The sequence below is a fragment of the Diadema setosum genome, chromosome 15 (assembly GCF_964275005.1).
Source record: "Diadema setosum chromosome 15, eeDiaSeto1, whole genome shotgun sequence".
Taxonomy (NCBI): domain Eukaryota; kingdom Metazoa; phylum Echinodermata; class Echinoidea; order Diadematoida; family Diadematidae; genus Diadema; species Diadema setosum.
The window spans coordinates 10,004,593-10,019,694 of NC_092699.1; the positions used below are offsets into that span (position 1 = coordinate 10,004,593).

General features: G+C 37.7%; 1 protein-coding gene across 1 annotated transcript in view; it reads right to left on the minus strand.

The window, feature by feature from the left end:
• Positions 1-15,102, minus strand: part of LOC140238845 (retinal rod rhodopsin-sensitive cGMP 3',5'-cyclic phosphodiesterase subunit delta-like) — a 65,675-nt gene that overhangs the window by 18,295 nt on the left and 32,278 nt on the right. The gene's annotated exons all lie outside the window — the stretch shown is intronic.

Sequence of the window (15,102 nt, forward strand, 5' to 3'; positions counted from 1 at the left end):
CTGTAACAAAACAAGACAAAAGTTCACAAAGAAAATGAAAGAAGAGTTCCATTTTATCGACAATAAATGAAGTGAATTTCATATCTTTGGTAGATAAAGCAAAGTAGGAGAAATCCAATGTAACAAAACAAGACAAAAGTTCACTCTCAAAATGAAAAAAGAGAAAATAAAAACAATGCCCCTAAACTACTTTGTTAAATGAAAAGAAACCTTGAATCAGAAAAGTAGGCCAAGAGCAACATCCATTACTGAAGACACCTCATCACATTTCTCAATTCTAAGAAGCACTCGACAAATTTTTGCCTGCAGCTTCTGAGGAAAGGCTGAAGAAGAGTCACACCATTAGGCTTTGTTAGCTGTACAATGACTATCATAAGTAGATATAAAGCTCCAGGGAATGTGGTGACAAAGAGAGGTTCTGTAGAGGGAACATTTAATTTGTCAGAAACTTTAGAAGCAGAGGATTAAAGTTAATCATGAATGCGGGTCTCGGGCTGCCACAAGGAAAAGGAGAAATAATGTGATCTGAAGCATCGCTAAGCAGACAAGATGGGTTCTACTTTGAACAGATTAATTCAATCTTTACACGAAGTATGTGCTGTCAGATTCTCAAGAGCTTCTAAAGAGCCTCTAAAGAGTTTCTTTTATGTTTCTGTCAATTTCAGAGTATCTGTGCAATCTTAAAGATGACACATTATTAAGGGAGGGGGTAAAATGTTGGCTGAGCATGACAAAAGTCTACACGCGAACGTTGACAAACAGATAATGAGCTATGACGTAGATCCGTCATTTGCATACCACCTATCACAGTGTGTTGAGCGTTAAAGAATAATACATATTCATGATGCAATCACGCGCCGCAAATGCTACCTTGAGCTATTGATGTATTAATGAAATCTAAATAGTAATAAAGACGCGTGCACCTATTGTCACGTCACAAAGTTGAATACGCGCTAAGTCACGATCACGTGTTGACCTGATGCGACCTCGTAAGGTCAATGACATTTAGCCAATCAGCGTAGCGTATTCAAGTGAGAAGCACGCTATGGCTTTAGTGTATGAACATACTGGTGGGTTATTCACTCGGGGCTAAACTGACATGATTTATGAATATTGAAAAGGTACCGATGGCAAAGTTCATGAAATTCCTCCAAACTCAGTATGAATACATGTGAGTATTTGCTGCAACTTTAATACTAGGCAGGTGCATTGTACATATCAATACAACAGGTATGGCAGTAAAATAACCCTCCCAAAATGGCCTTCAGGCTCACAGTTGGCACACCGCGCCGTCAATGTAAAATTGCGTGTTGTCGTAGAGCTGATTGCATTTGAGTGAGAAATGACACCTAATTTTCAACTCGAAAGGTACCGATGTAAAATTTTCAGAAAACTCTACAAATGAGGTATGTAGAGCAAGCTTGAAATCTAGATTTTCATAAAAACCAGTGTGCACTTAAGCAAAAAGACATATTCTGGGAGGTATGAGTTCGTAAAGTCGAGAGTCCGTATAAATGTCCTATACCTGACTGTGCACTCTGCGCAGTGCATTTAAAATAAAAACGCTCGTTTCCTATGGAGGATGTCACCGCACTTTTTGTAATGGAACCAGAAGGACGTTATTGCCATTTTTTTTTTTTTTCGGGGGGGGGGGGTGGGGATATTGAATTATTGGTGTCATATTGTAGAGCTTGATCTCCTCTACATTATGGTGTCAATTTTTATAGATTATTTTCATTTTCAGTAGAATGCTAAAAATTAAAACCAAAAGGGTGCTATTTTACCTGATATTTGGAACAATGCTTATTTATAAACCTACCTACTTATGGATTAAATGCTCTTTTATTTCATGAAAACTGATTGTGTCGTTTTCATTTACGTTCAAAGAACTTAGAATGTGATAGCACCTTTCTGGTTCTCAGCTGACAAAGATGAAATACAGGGTTGCAAGCATACGTGAGACTCGTGCTGCACCGACATTATCAGTTTAAGTATTGGCATTCAATGCAACTGTAACTGAAATCACTGCTCACAAAAAGTGGATATTAAAGACTGAAGAATTCTACTTTCTTTCCCCCTTTTTTTTTTTACTTCCACTTGTAGCCTAGAGACTTTCAGAGTTCTGCCTGTCTGATTTTACACAATTAAAGCCAACTTGAATCATGGGCGGATTTTCACTCTCATGGAGAGATTCTATAGCATGGCTTGCATGCTAATGAACAGGACTCAATTCCACATCTTCAATCTCAAGGGAACGGCCGAGGAAAGAGCCCTTGATAGAGTTGCAAGGAAAACTTAAAAATGAAAGCAAGACATGCAATATCTCCAGCTTTCAACAGCCGTGACACGGAATGCTGTTCACACTAATTAAAATCTACTGATACTTCCTCTCTGCACATGCAGGAGAATACGTGAAAGGGCCTACCTCGTCCCGGATTGACACATTTTCCTAAATCTGGTTACGATTCTTTGCCCTCACGACTATGCAATCATTCACCGAGCATCTTTTGCAGAAGTTGCTGGTTCAGCTTACAGTTCATGTGATGTAAATTCTGTCTTCCTTGCAGCAACAGTATCCTTCCTGATGAATTAATGGTCTGGCAGGGGATTTCATTGGCAGGTTCTTTTCTGAAGCTCCTATCCAAGTATGGGGTACTTTTTGTCTCTTTCTGTCAGTGCAACACGTTCGTACAGTATAACATACTTAAATATTTTGAGCACAACTTCTGTCATTCCTATGTAAAGCAAAACTTCAGCTGAGATACTAAAATTCCAAGGGAGGAGTGAATGAAGGAAAGGCAGTCTAATCTTCATTGCTGAATGGTGGTGGAGAAGGGAACAGCCTCAGAGTTCAATTCACACACAATCCCCATTGAGTGCCATCTGTACTGAGTGTTTTTATGAACTGAATACTTTAGAGGTGAGAAAAGTCTTTTTTCTTTCAAACAAACTGGGTAGGCATTGTGAGAGAGTATCAACAATGGTAGACTTATTATAAATCTCTCAATTTGTTTTAAAAGTCATTTTAAATAATGTAATTTGGAGGGCTTTTCTTAAATTTGTGTGCTCAAAAGAGAAACTTTGTGAACACTTATATTTTCTTCCACAAAACTTTCTTTAATTTCCCCCTTTATTTTTCCTTTCTCTTTTCAGGGATTCCTGAACATCTACATGTACATGTACACGAGTATGTACTTATTCAAATGTATATATTAGCATCTCTTGACAGAAGCAAAACCCATGTAATCACTACAAAGCTTAATACTGCCAATACATGATCTGATAGCTAGCATGCAAAGATTCAAATTTGTTAGAAAGTGGGATAAAAAGAGTGCACACACATTGCATATATATACCAGATCTTTTGGCAACTTTCTTGTTTTTATTCATTTTTCATACTTTCATTTTTCTCCCCTGTATTTGCAAATGGAGAATGCTGAAGACACTAGCATCCATTCTGCCGTCAACCTGAGACATACTATGCATGGACCAGCACTGTTTGCAAGGCACTTGAGTCACACACATGGGAAAAGAGCCCCATTAGATGCTCTCCAAAAACATAATTTGGGAACGGGGCTTCGGAATCACTGCCATAGCTTGTAGATTCATCATTATACCTTGTGCCTATAATTTTGCCCCTGTCACATTTTCACAAAGAATTGCAAGTTATATTAACATGACTCTGCTGTAAATATGTTAATATCATGCACAAATATTACCATTCTGTATTTTCCTATGCAGAGTTATTTACGGTTTTCATATTTATTCAAGAAAAAAAAATCATATTCTAGTCACCATCTTTTACAGAAATGGGGGGGGGGGGGAGGGTAGGAGTGCCACCACAGCATCAAAATAGTGGAAGCTTTCCTAAAACTCCATGGAACATTTGATGAGACACCAAATGTCCATTTTTCACTTTTAACCCATAGAGGACAGGCTGGTTTCTCTACAACACACATATCCCATCGACACTTGCCTGATTATACTCGGGACTCGTCTTCAACGGGTTAATAAGGGTTTAATCGAGAGCACAGCCGTTTTCAGCTGTAGTGTAAATAATATTGTGGGCACCGCCAACAGGTGGTTCTACCATTCTCCCTCACAGTGCAAGTGCCCTTCCATTGGTAACATGATACCTAAAACTGAATCCTCCACTTTCACGGTGGAAGCAGGAACATACTTCCCCTTTTAGAATGCAGGATCTAGGTCTTGAAACTGGAGACATGAACCAATGTTCAGACAATGCCCACTTTATACTGATTTTTCACTGAGCATTCTCCAAAGGTAGAGATGTATCAGAAGTGTGTTTTTTTCCCCACTGTTCAACTACAACAAGTATACAGTATATCATTCATATTGTATCATTTTAGCGAGGCTGAGATGACAAAGAAATCTCCTGAAGAGCTAGTATAAATCATGTGAGCTATGAAATTACATAAATTCATAATCCTTTTTACCTTCTATCTTAAAGGGTGTGTACACTTCTGGTCGAGGTGAGGATTAATAGCTTTTAACGTTTTGTGAGATATTCAGAAATCACTCTATGAGATGTCAAAGAGCATGCAGTTCTAAGGGGTATCAAAAGTTTATTCGATGAAAATCGGTTTTGAAATGGCTGAGATATCCAAAAACAAGGTGAAACAAAGAGATCCTAATAAAGTTGTGGCATGTCGCCTTTTATTATTAGCATTTTTTGGATTATATCTCAGCCATTTGAAAACCAATTATCATCAAATAAATGTTGAATCCTTCTTAAAATTACATGCTCTTTCATATTTCATAAGAGGCTTTTCATTATCTCACTTAGGAATGTTCAAAACATGAATCCCCACCTCAACTAGTACTGTACAGTCCCTTTAACTTCATTTATAGAACAAAGATACATGCATTAAAAGTACATTTGTGATAACCATGTAATCATTATGAGAATGATTTTTTTCTTTGACGTCACATGATATGTACATGCATGTAATATATTTTCAAGAAAATGTTTACAAACAGAACTCAACAAAATTTTTCTTTTTAATAAAACATGCACATTCCCTTGACTTGTTTACCAACACATGCTAAGGGCAAAATCATTCCCCCGCTCTCTGTAAGAGGAAAGTCAAGTGCCATTCATTATGCTACAAAAGTGAAAACATGTTAATTGCTGTACTTATCACTTGAAGTCACAAAGTTTTTTGTTTTTGTTTTTGTTTTTGTTTTTGTTTTTGTTTTTGTTTTTTTTTTTCTCATCCAGCAATGGCTGCACCAAAAGTTCAAAATTCCCAACTTTTTTTACTGGATTGTCTGATTTCCTCAAAGTTTGTTGATGTGTTCTACTATTGCTGTATTCCCTCATTTCAGTTTTCACATGGGTTTCATTCTCCTTTAAGTTTTCACATGCAGAGTTTGGAATGCTGATAAAGAGCAAGCTTGTTAGCAGGTCCTCAAAAAAAGGGGGAAAAAAAAGAAAGAAAGATCTGCCTATTGGCATACCTACACATCCTATTCCTCCTAGAGGTTTAATCTTTACTGTCATTCCTCTGGCTCAATTCTGCTGTGCACACACAATTTCCTCCAATATCAAAAGGAGATTTCCCTTGTAAAAATAGGACAGAATAACAGGCAGAGAGGCAAATTACAGTGCATGGTGTTGTCAACAGCACCCTGATAGATAATTTTCCCGCAAATCAGAATGGGCGGACAAAAGCAACACCAGACTCGCACTCCAAATTCCAGGAGCGTGCGATACCGTCACCTCATCAATTTGAGAAATTACGGGATCTCCGCTCACGTGCCCTTTTGACATGCAGGGAATACATACGTACGTTGTACGTGTATGTATTATCTCTTTCACCAATCACTTCTATGTATTTTATATTCTTGCTTCCCAAAGGAATTCAATCAAGTACCTTCTACTCACAGGACTTCAGGACTCACACATGAAAGATAACAAACTAAATTTGTACACGTATATCACAGAAGCATCTTAACCCGTTGAGGACGGTTTGATTTTGCTACAACACGCATTTCCCATCTAGACACTTGCCCAAGTATACTAAAGGACTTGTCATCAACAGGATAATAATATCACTACACATACATTGTTGTACACTACCGCTCCAATTTTTCTTTTTCTTTTTTTTTGTTTTCGGGGGGGGGGGGGGGGTGTATCGGTTAAGAAACAGAAGGATATAGCGAAACCCCATTGTGCTGTACACACTATCCAAAGTCCCCGGCACTGCAAGGGTTAACCCTTTGTGTCAGCACTGTAAAGTGCTGATTGGCACAGAAGGCCCCAGTGGTAGCTGTTTGGCACAGAAAGCTCCAGTGCTGCTTTGCACAGAAAGCGCTAGTGCTGTATAAACAATGTCCATTTGAAGTCCCTGGTATAGATGGAATAATGACACAACAAACACAACTCCAGCTGAGATCTACAATTCAATTCAATTCAATTCAATTCAATTCAATTCAATTCAATTCAATTCAATTCAATTCAATTCAATTCAATATACAGATAGATTTATTCACAATAAACAGAATAATGACACAACACACACAACTCCAGCTGAGATCTACAGTACAATTCAATTCAATTCAATTCATTGGTATAGGTTTATTCACAACTAGACTCGGAATTTGTCAACACTGACAAATTAGGTGATCCGATCTATTTGGAAATCAACGATTCAAATCCTGATCCCAATAGGCATGGCCATAAATGTTTCATCTGCGTTTAGGGGATATTTGCCGTGTGATGTTTGGATTCTCATTTAGAAAAGGGAGTCAGACCTGCCATCTTTGGTACCGAATTCCGTATACACTAACGAAGATACAGAATGAAGTATATTTGACCTTTGACCCCACTTTCCACAGCCAAGATGGTATCTGAGCAAAAAGTGGTGATTTCGTGAAATGATCCTTGTAACATGGTCTTTGCGTGTGCAAAATATGGGAAAGATAGGACATGTATTTAACAAGATACAGGATGAAACATTTATGACCTTTGACCCTAATTTACATACCCAAGATGGTGTCCGATCAAGTAGTTGTTATTTTATGAAATAATGTACGTGACATGAACTAAACATGTGCAAAATATGGGGGTGATAGGGGCTGTTTTTCTTGAGTTATTGCAAAGAAAGTTGCAGAAAGAAAGAAAATCTCAATACATCGAAGATAAGCTTTAATTTCAACCAAGTTTTTTAACGTGATCCCGACATCGTATGAAAAAACAATGTGTACAGTAATGATAGTGCAAAGTCTCAGCTACAACATATTAAAATCAGGGAGAAATTCACGGAAGCATAAGTGAGCTAGTGCTCGAAAAAGATAGTCATGTCAATTTTCATTTGCAGAAAAAACTGCACTCCCATAGAGATAACACGTCATAAGAAAGATAGAGAAAGAAGTACATATGACATTTGACCCCACTTTGCACAGACAAGATGGCATCTGAGCAAAAAGTAGTTATTTTGTGAAATGATTCTTGTAACATGGTCTTTACGTGTGCAAAATATGGGAGAGATAGAACGTGTATTCACCAAGATACAGGATGAAACATTTATGACCTTTGACCCCAATTTACATATCGAAGATGGTGTCTGATCAAGAAGTTGTTATTTTATGAAATAATGTACATGGCATGAACTAAACATGTGCAAAATTTGGGGGTGATAGGGGCTGTTTTTCTTGACTTATTGCAAAGAAAGTTGCAGAAAGAAAGAAAATCTCAATACATCGAAGATAAGCTTTAATTTCAACCAAGTTTTTTAATGTGATCCCGACATCGTATGAAAAAATTGAGGACACATTTCCGATAGCCCAAGGTCTCAGCTACAACATATTAAAATCTGGGAGAAATTCACCTTAGTGTAAGTGAGCTAGTGCTCGATAAAGGTAGTCATGTCAATTTTCATTCCAAGAAAAACTGCACTCCCATAGAGATAACACGTAAACTGGTAAAATTTGACAACATTACTTTCAATCCGTTTTTACGAGGTGATAACGTCATCCAGTCAAAATTTTGTAATTAAACTTTTAAAAGAACATTAAATAAGCTACAACATACTGAAATCTGGGAGAAAATTAACAAAGGATAAGTGAGATACGCTCGAGTGAACTTGAAATTTGATGACGTCATTTTGAAAATTTAATTTTTTTATTTTATTAAGAAATCTGATATCTTTTAATCATTTTTTCAGCATCGTCAACCCATGAAATGACATACAACTCATCAGCTTTCAGAATATGTAAAGAAAATGGGGGGTCACCGTCCATCCTGACGAGTAAAATCGGATTGAAAATTGGCGGTTTTTTGGCATAGTTGCACTGCATATCGCCATTGACGCGTGCGCGGATTTTCAACTTTGACGGGCCTGTATGACGTCATATTGAGTCGGATTGACTTGAAACTTGGTAGAAATATTCCTTGACATTTCAGACATCAGATCAAAGTGAAAAAACGGGAAATTTCTATTGTATATGAGCTGTGCGTGCGTATATGTGCGCGCGCGTACGCGTCCGTCCGATTTTTTCAATTTTTCAAAAAATGCTCCAAATGGTCTGAAACGTATGCAAAAAAAATTTGAGCGCGATTTGAGCATACAAATATTTCAACGCGCGCATACACGCACGTTTTAACGATGCGATGAATTTTGAAAACATGAGTAGAATTCCCTTGAATTGAAATTTACGTGACGTAAATTTCATTGAAAAATTCCATTCCATTAATGAGATATGATTGAAAATGTGTTTTCATATAATGACGTCATAGTGACGTCACGGTCGACTGATCACTACGATTTTACTTGACCCGTCGTCTTTGGGACATGATACGTACATGGTATGATTTTGACATTGATAGGAAGAGGACTTTTTGAGCTAATCGATACACAAATTTTGTCCAGAAATAAAGAAGGAAAAAGAATCCGTACAGATACAGAAGGTGATCCGAAGGATACTCGGATCACCTAATAAAACAAGAACATGCAGCTCAAAAGCTGGAATTGTTCATTTTACAAAACAAATGAAATACCATTGCATCAAGAGTATGGTGCTAATGCTACCAGAGTCAAGCGCTGAACAATCACATTCACATTTTGTCGTAAGTCTCACTTGCAAAAAGGATACTCAGTACCTCTACTCTACAAACTTAAAAACATAGTACATGCACTGCATCAGGAAGCAAACAAATAAATTCTTTTATGAATTTTGGGCTTAACCTTGCTAATTGTATTTCTAAAGAGTATACTCCTCTTTCTGAGTATGTTCAATGTTGCTAGTCGTAGCCGAGTTTTCCCTGCATGAAATGTGTTTACAATGTACAGATTTGTATCAATCAGGGAAAGAACAAGTCACTGAAAAAGGAGGAAAAACAACTTCTAACAAAAAATGTATCCAACTGATAAACAGTCAGTGCTTAAACGTAGCTATAAAAAGCAGTAAGGTCACAGCTGATCAGCTGTGAGCATTTGTTGCCATGGTTACTGCAATACTGCAACTTTCAGTAATTGCAAACATCTTTGACATGAAAAAGGCCCAAGGGAAGTCCATACACTTGAATTAATAGATGCCGGTAGTTGTTAGTTTGTCAGAGGCCTTCATCAGCCTCTCCTTGTAAGACTCTCTGACAGAAGGGAAGGTACAATGTACAGTACAGCAATTTTCTGATACTGTAAAAGTGGATATTTTCACGCGACTAATTCTTCGCGCTCAGCGGGATTAGAAGAGTTTCGCGTGTTTACAATTCCGCGGAATCAAGATATCAACTACTGAAACATATGGCAAGCAAAAATTTTCGCGTGTTTTTATATTCGCGCTAGTTTCTGGTTGCGCGAAATGCGTGAAAATTTCAACACCGCGAAAATTTCCACTTTTACAGTAATGGAGTATACATGTCTTGTCACACAAGCAGGTGAATGGTCTACAAGTATACAATGTGCTCTTGGTACTTTCAAGGTGTAGTCACTATGCACTGTTGTTCAACACTGACACAACAAAACATGATTGGCAGTGTTTCCTAATTACAAACTCTACATTAGTTTGAACACTTTCTGACCGCTCACGCTCATGCTCATGCTCAAAACAAAACAAAAAACTTCTTAAGCCACTTAACTCAGGGCTGGCAGCTCAAATAAATGAAAGAAAATGCAGCAAAGTCATACTGTGCAATTTGATATTATGAACAACAGATAAGGGATATGGCTCCCCCTCCATTTTAAATGTAGGTCAATCAAACCAGAATTACAGATATTCAGCATTTGATATGAACATGACCCCAATTTCTAGTGTAAGCCTTTTCCAATGATATATTGAACTGGACTGAGATTTCATCTGCCATCATCCACATGAAATGTTATAAATTTCTGAGCAAGGAAAGTTCTGCAACAGGCCAAAGGTAGAATGTCTCTACTACAGAATCTATGGTCATAGATTTATTCAAATGATTGTGTGTTATTAAGCCCTTGACTTAAAAGGGATTTCCTATATAATTTTCTTATATTTTTGGTCTTTCTTTTTGGGTAAGTAAAATTAATGTTCAGGCACATGTTCTGCAACAATTCAAAAATATGCTTGCCTGACCGAGCAAGCTGTAAATGAAAGTTAAAATGTACCACCCTGCATAATGGCAAATGTTATTGAAAACACAGGCAGAACTTGCTACAATTTAAAGCAAGCTAGAAACACCAAAATCACAAAATTTGTGCATGAATATATGTAGTCTCCACAGTAAACGTGTTGGTACATTGTAAATGCCCACAAAACAAAGCCATGGGCACTACATTACAACTCACACTAATTTTATTATGATAATTATGATCTTTTTTATTATTTTTTTACCCTAATAACACATTGGTACTATACCAAAAACATCATATCTTGAACTGCTTATTCTATTCAAAATAATTCTCTGACTCATCCAATATGGTGAAAACTTTACAATGGAATCAAGTGTTTTCCATAACTTTTTTCAGTATTAAAAGCATGATGGGATACAACATACCAGTACCCTTCATGATAATGCAGTGCACACAAAAAGCACGATGGGCAAAGATCAGGCAATCCTAGGCATAAAAACCCTGGAGGAATCCATTTGCGTGACTTCTCTAACAATCCCTAATTCTCGAGCAGCCCCATTCTCTTCCATCACGTACAGTAGCTCTAGCAGAGGTGCCGTGGCATTCTCTCTCTCAAATTTTGGGCTGAATTGCTTTGAAATCAAGAGCACTAATTGATGTATTGCCCCCCTAGCGACTACTCCACCGAAGCCCCGCAAGCATATTCTCTGCTCACGTACTACCCAGATGATGCATTAAGCTCCACAAAGCATCTACACAACCACTTCAGCTCCTTTCCATCTTCCTGGCACCGCAGGCAAGACTCAATGCCAAAGCTGAGATATCGAATCTTACGGGCATGAATGCTCCAACATGAATGCTCCAACACAGTTCTGAGGTCATACAGGCCTATTTACTATACACCTTTCTCCATTAAATTGCATGCAGCAAGATGGACAAAAATATCTCATAAAACAGATCCAACAAACAAGATTTAATCTGGTTTGACATTGAAGAATGCAACATGTTGAAGCAAATTGCCTGCTTCTTGAGTATGGTCAAATTGGTTTGACAGATACTTGAATAGGTGTTGCTATGCAGCACCCTTCTTTTTTGACCTTTAATAAATGGCATTTAAATGCGTCCCAATCTCATCCATTTGTGAATATCAGCATATTAATATCGTTGTTGAGAGGTGGGGAATTGAAGAATGCAATGCCAATTAAATCAAAGTTCTCAATAATATTCCTGATGCTCTTGCCGCTGACAGTAAATTTAAGCTTGTTGACTCGATTTAGGGTTTCAGTTCTGATGTCATTTGAGATACAGTCAAACCTGTCTATAGCGGCCACCCAAGGGAAACGAAAAGAGTGGCCGTTATAGACAGGTGGCCGCTATAGACAGGTTATCCAGCTTTGTGTGCATTGCCTATACCATGTACATGTATCATCGTTGTATAAAGTACTTAATGTACATGTACATGCGTACGTATGCACACGTGTGTTTCATGCATTGAACCATGCCGGTGTTTATGAAATTGTTGCACAGTAGCATGTGTACAGTCGTGAAGACAGCAATAACACTAGTGCATTATTATGACTGAATTTAGGAATGCAGCGGTGGCGATCACTTAACGTTGCCCACGAATGACTGGCACGGCCACAAATCAGAAAAACATGCTGAATTACCGGCTCTGTGGCCGCTATAGACATGTTAAAATCTGCCGAGGGAAACAAAATTTGTGGCCGCTGGCCGCGTTAGACAGGTGGCCGCTATACACAGGGTCTTGAAAGGACAAGTTCACCTTCATAGACATGTGAGTTGAGTGAATGCAGGTAGAACACATCAGTGAGAGTTTGAGCAAAATCGGACAATCCGTTAAAAAGTTATGAATTTTTGAAGCTTCTGCTCAGCCACGGCTGGATGAAAAGACTACTATAGTTTGTGATGTCACATGAGTACAACGATATAAAGAAAGAATAAAGAAAATTAAACACATTTCCATTTTTCTAGCATAACAAAAGAACACTCAACTTCTCTCTTTCAAAAGGCAGGGGGAATAATATTACCCTTAACATACGTCAGTAGCAAGTCGAAGAACTGTGCACTTTATTCAAAAAGTAAAGTTTTGTAAAATTCTCTTTTTATTTTCCTTATATAGTTGTACGCATGTGACATCATACACTGTAGTAGTCTTCTCTTCCAGCAGTGACTGCGCAGATACTTAAAATATTCGTAACTTTTGAACGGATTGTCCAATTTTCCTCAAACTTTCACTGATGTGTTCCACTATAAATATTGCTGCATTCTCTCAATCCTTATGTATATGAAGGTGGACTTGTCCTTTAACAGGGCTTTTCTCTCGGGGGGGATTTTACAGTGGCCGCTGTAGACAGGTGGCCGCTATAGACAGGTGGCCGCTATAGACAGGTGGCCGCTAAGGCAGGTTTGACTGTATTTTACAAACTAGAAATGTCGCTACGGCGACTGATGCCTCCGCCATAATGCATGATTCTCCCAATAGGTGTATAGTACAATGTCTTGACAATGTGTGATGACAGTTTCACATAAGTGGCAAAATATCGAAATAACAGGTTTGTCAGAAATATCTTGAATGTTCACTTTCCACGAACTGGGTTTGCTATAATTGTCTATTAAAGAGTGCAGGTACACATATTTGGGGAATTGAAAATTTTTACTTGACTTCTGACCGACCTTATTATAAGTTTATGCATTGAGTATAATTTTCAAGGTATGAAGAAAGAGTGTAATTACAGTACAAAATATATTTTTTTTTCATTTAAACCTGACCTTTGACCCTTAACCTTTGACCTTTGACCTTCTGGCTGGAAATTTCCAAGAGAATCTCCATCAAGTAATACATATGTACATATTATATTAAACACTTTTAAAACTAATAATGCAATCATTGCATATACTAGTATACATGTATGAGGGAAATACAGTAGTAACATTTTGAGTTGACCTTGACCTTTGAACCCCTGACTATTGACCCATGACCCCTAAATTCCCTAGATAATCCCTGCCAGTCAGTACATGCATATGTACCATGTTCCATGAAGATACATTGAACCATTTGCGAGAAAAGTGATATTGCAACATTTTCACCTAACCTTTGACCTTTTGACCTTTGACCTTATGACATGAAACTCTCTCTGGAGAATCCTTACGCAGTAGTACATGTCTACACTAAGTTTCAAGAAAATAACTGCGGGCATTGCATAGATATGGGGGAAATAGCAACATTTTTAGCATTTGACCTTGACCTTTTGACCTTTGACCTCTTGTCAATGTCACTTGAATCTACTCAACTAATTGTCATATCATACATCATCCTTGGACCAAGTTTGGTGAAAGCTGCTTCATCCAGTTTTGAGTTATCACATAAACAGATAAATTTTAGGATTTGACCTTGATCTTTGACCTTTGACCTCTGTTCGATTTCACTGAAAAACTAATCAAGTAATTGTCCCATCATACATCATCCTCCAACAAAGTTTGGTGAAATTTGCTCCATACAGTCTTGAGTTATCGCGTAAACGGATACAATTTCATGATTTGACCTTGACCTTTGACCTTTGACCTTTAGCCGATTTCACCCAAAATCTTATCAAATCGTTGCCCCATCATACTTCATACTTGGACCAAGTTTGGTAAAATTCCAGTAAATATTACTCAAGTTATCGCGTAAACGAAAGCGGACGGACGTACGGACGTACGGACGTACGGACGTACAGACGTACGGACGTACGTACGGACGTACGTACGGACGGACGGACAACCCGAAAACATAATGCCTCCGGCACCACTTCGTGGCGGAGGCATAATTACAGGGTCTGAAAAGGGTCTGAAAAAAAAAAAAAACACAAGCTACTGTAATATACATGAAGCTATTACAAAAGAGCCTGACCTGAATTTGTGCTTTGCCTGAAAACTAGCATCCCGCTATCAGACAGACAGAGAAACGATACCATAGATTTCCAGTGAGTTTATTTTGACCCCAGAAAAAAATATCAAGATGTTATTTTCAGTACAAAAGGGGAGTGTATTCTTGTGTGATACAATATATGCGGTTGTTGGTGTTTTTTTTTTCTTTTGTTCTGTTTAAACTCTGAGGTGTATAAACTTGAAGATTTCAACAATGTTGGGAGACATTTCTTCAACCATGCAAAATTGTGTGATGTTTGCAAAGGGATATCTGACCTTTGAGATTCAGTCATCTACACTAGATATGAAGTTATTTTTGTCCTGTGGCATCTACTCTACACTCCGCTCACTGAAAATAGCAAAATATACCATTTTTTCATCACATACAATTCAGCTTCCTACATGATAGCAATTCAGCTTCCTACATGATAGCAAATCAGCAAAGGAGATGTTTAATTGACTATGCATTCAAAACTATCATGTATGTATTTGTTCGACTTAAAGTTGACTTAAATAGTGCATGATTTTGGTATGGTGGCAGCTGATTAAAAACACTTCATTTTTCTTGCTGTCTCCACAATCTATTACATTTATGTTGTCAATTTGAATT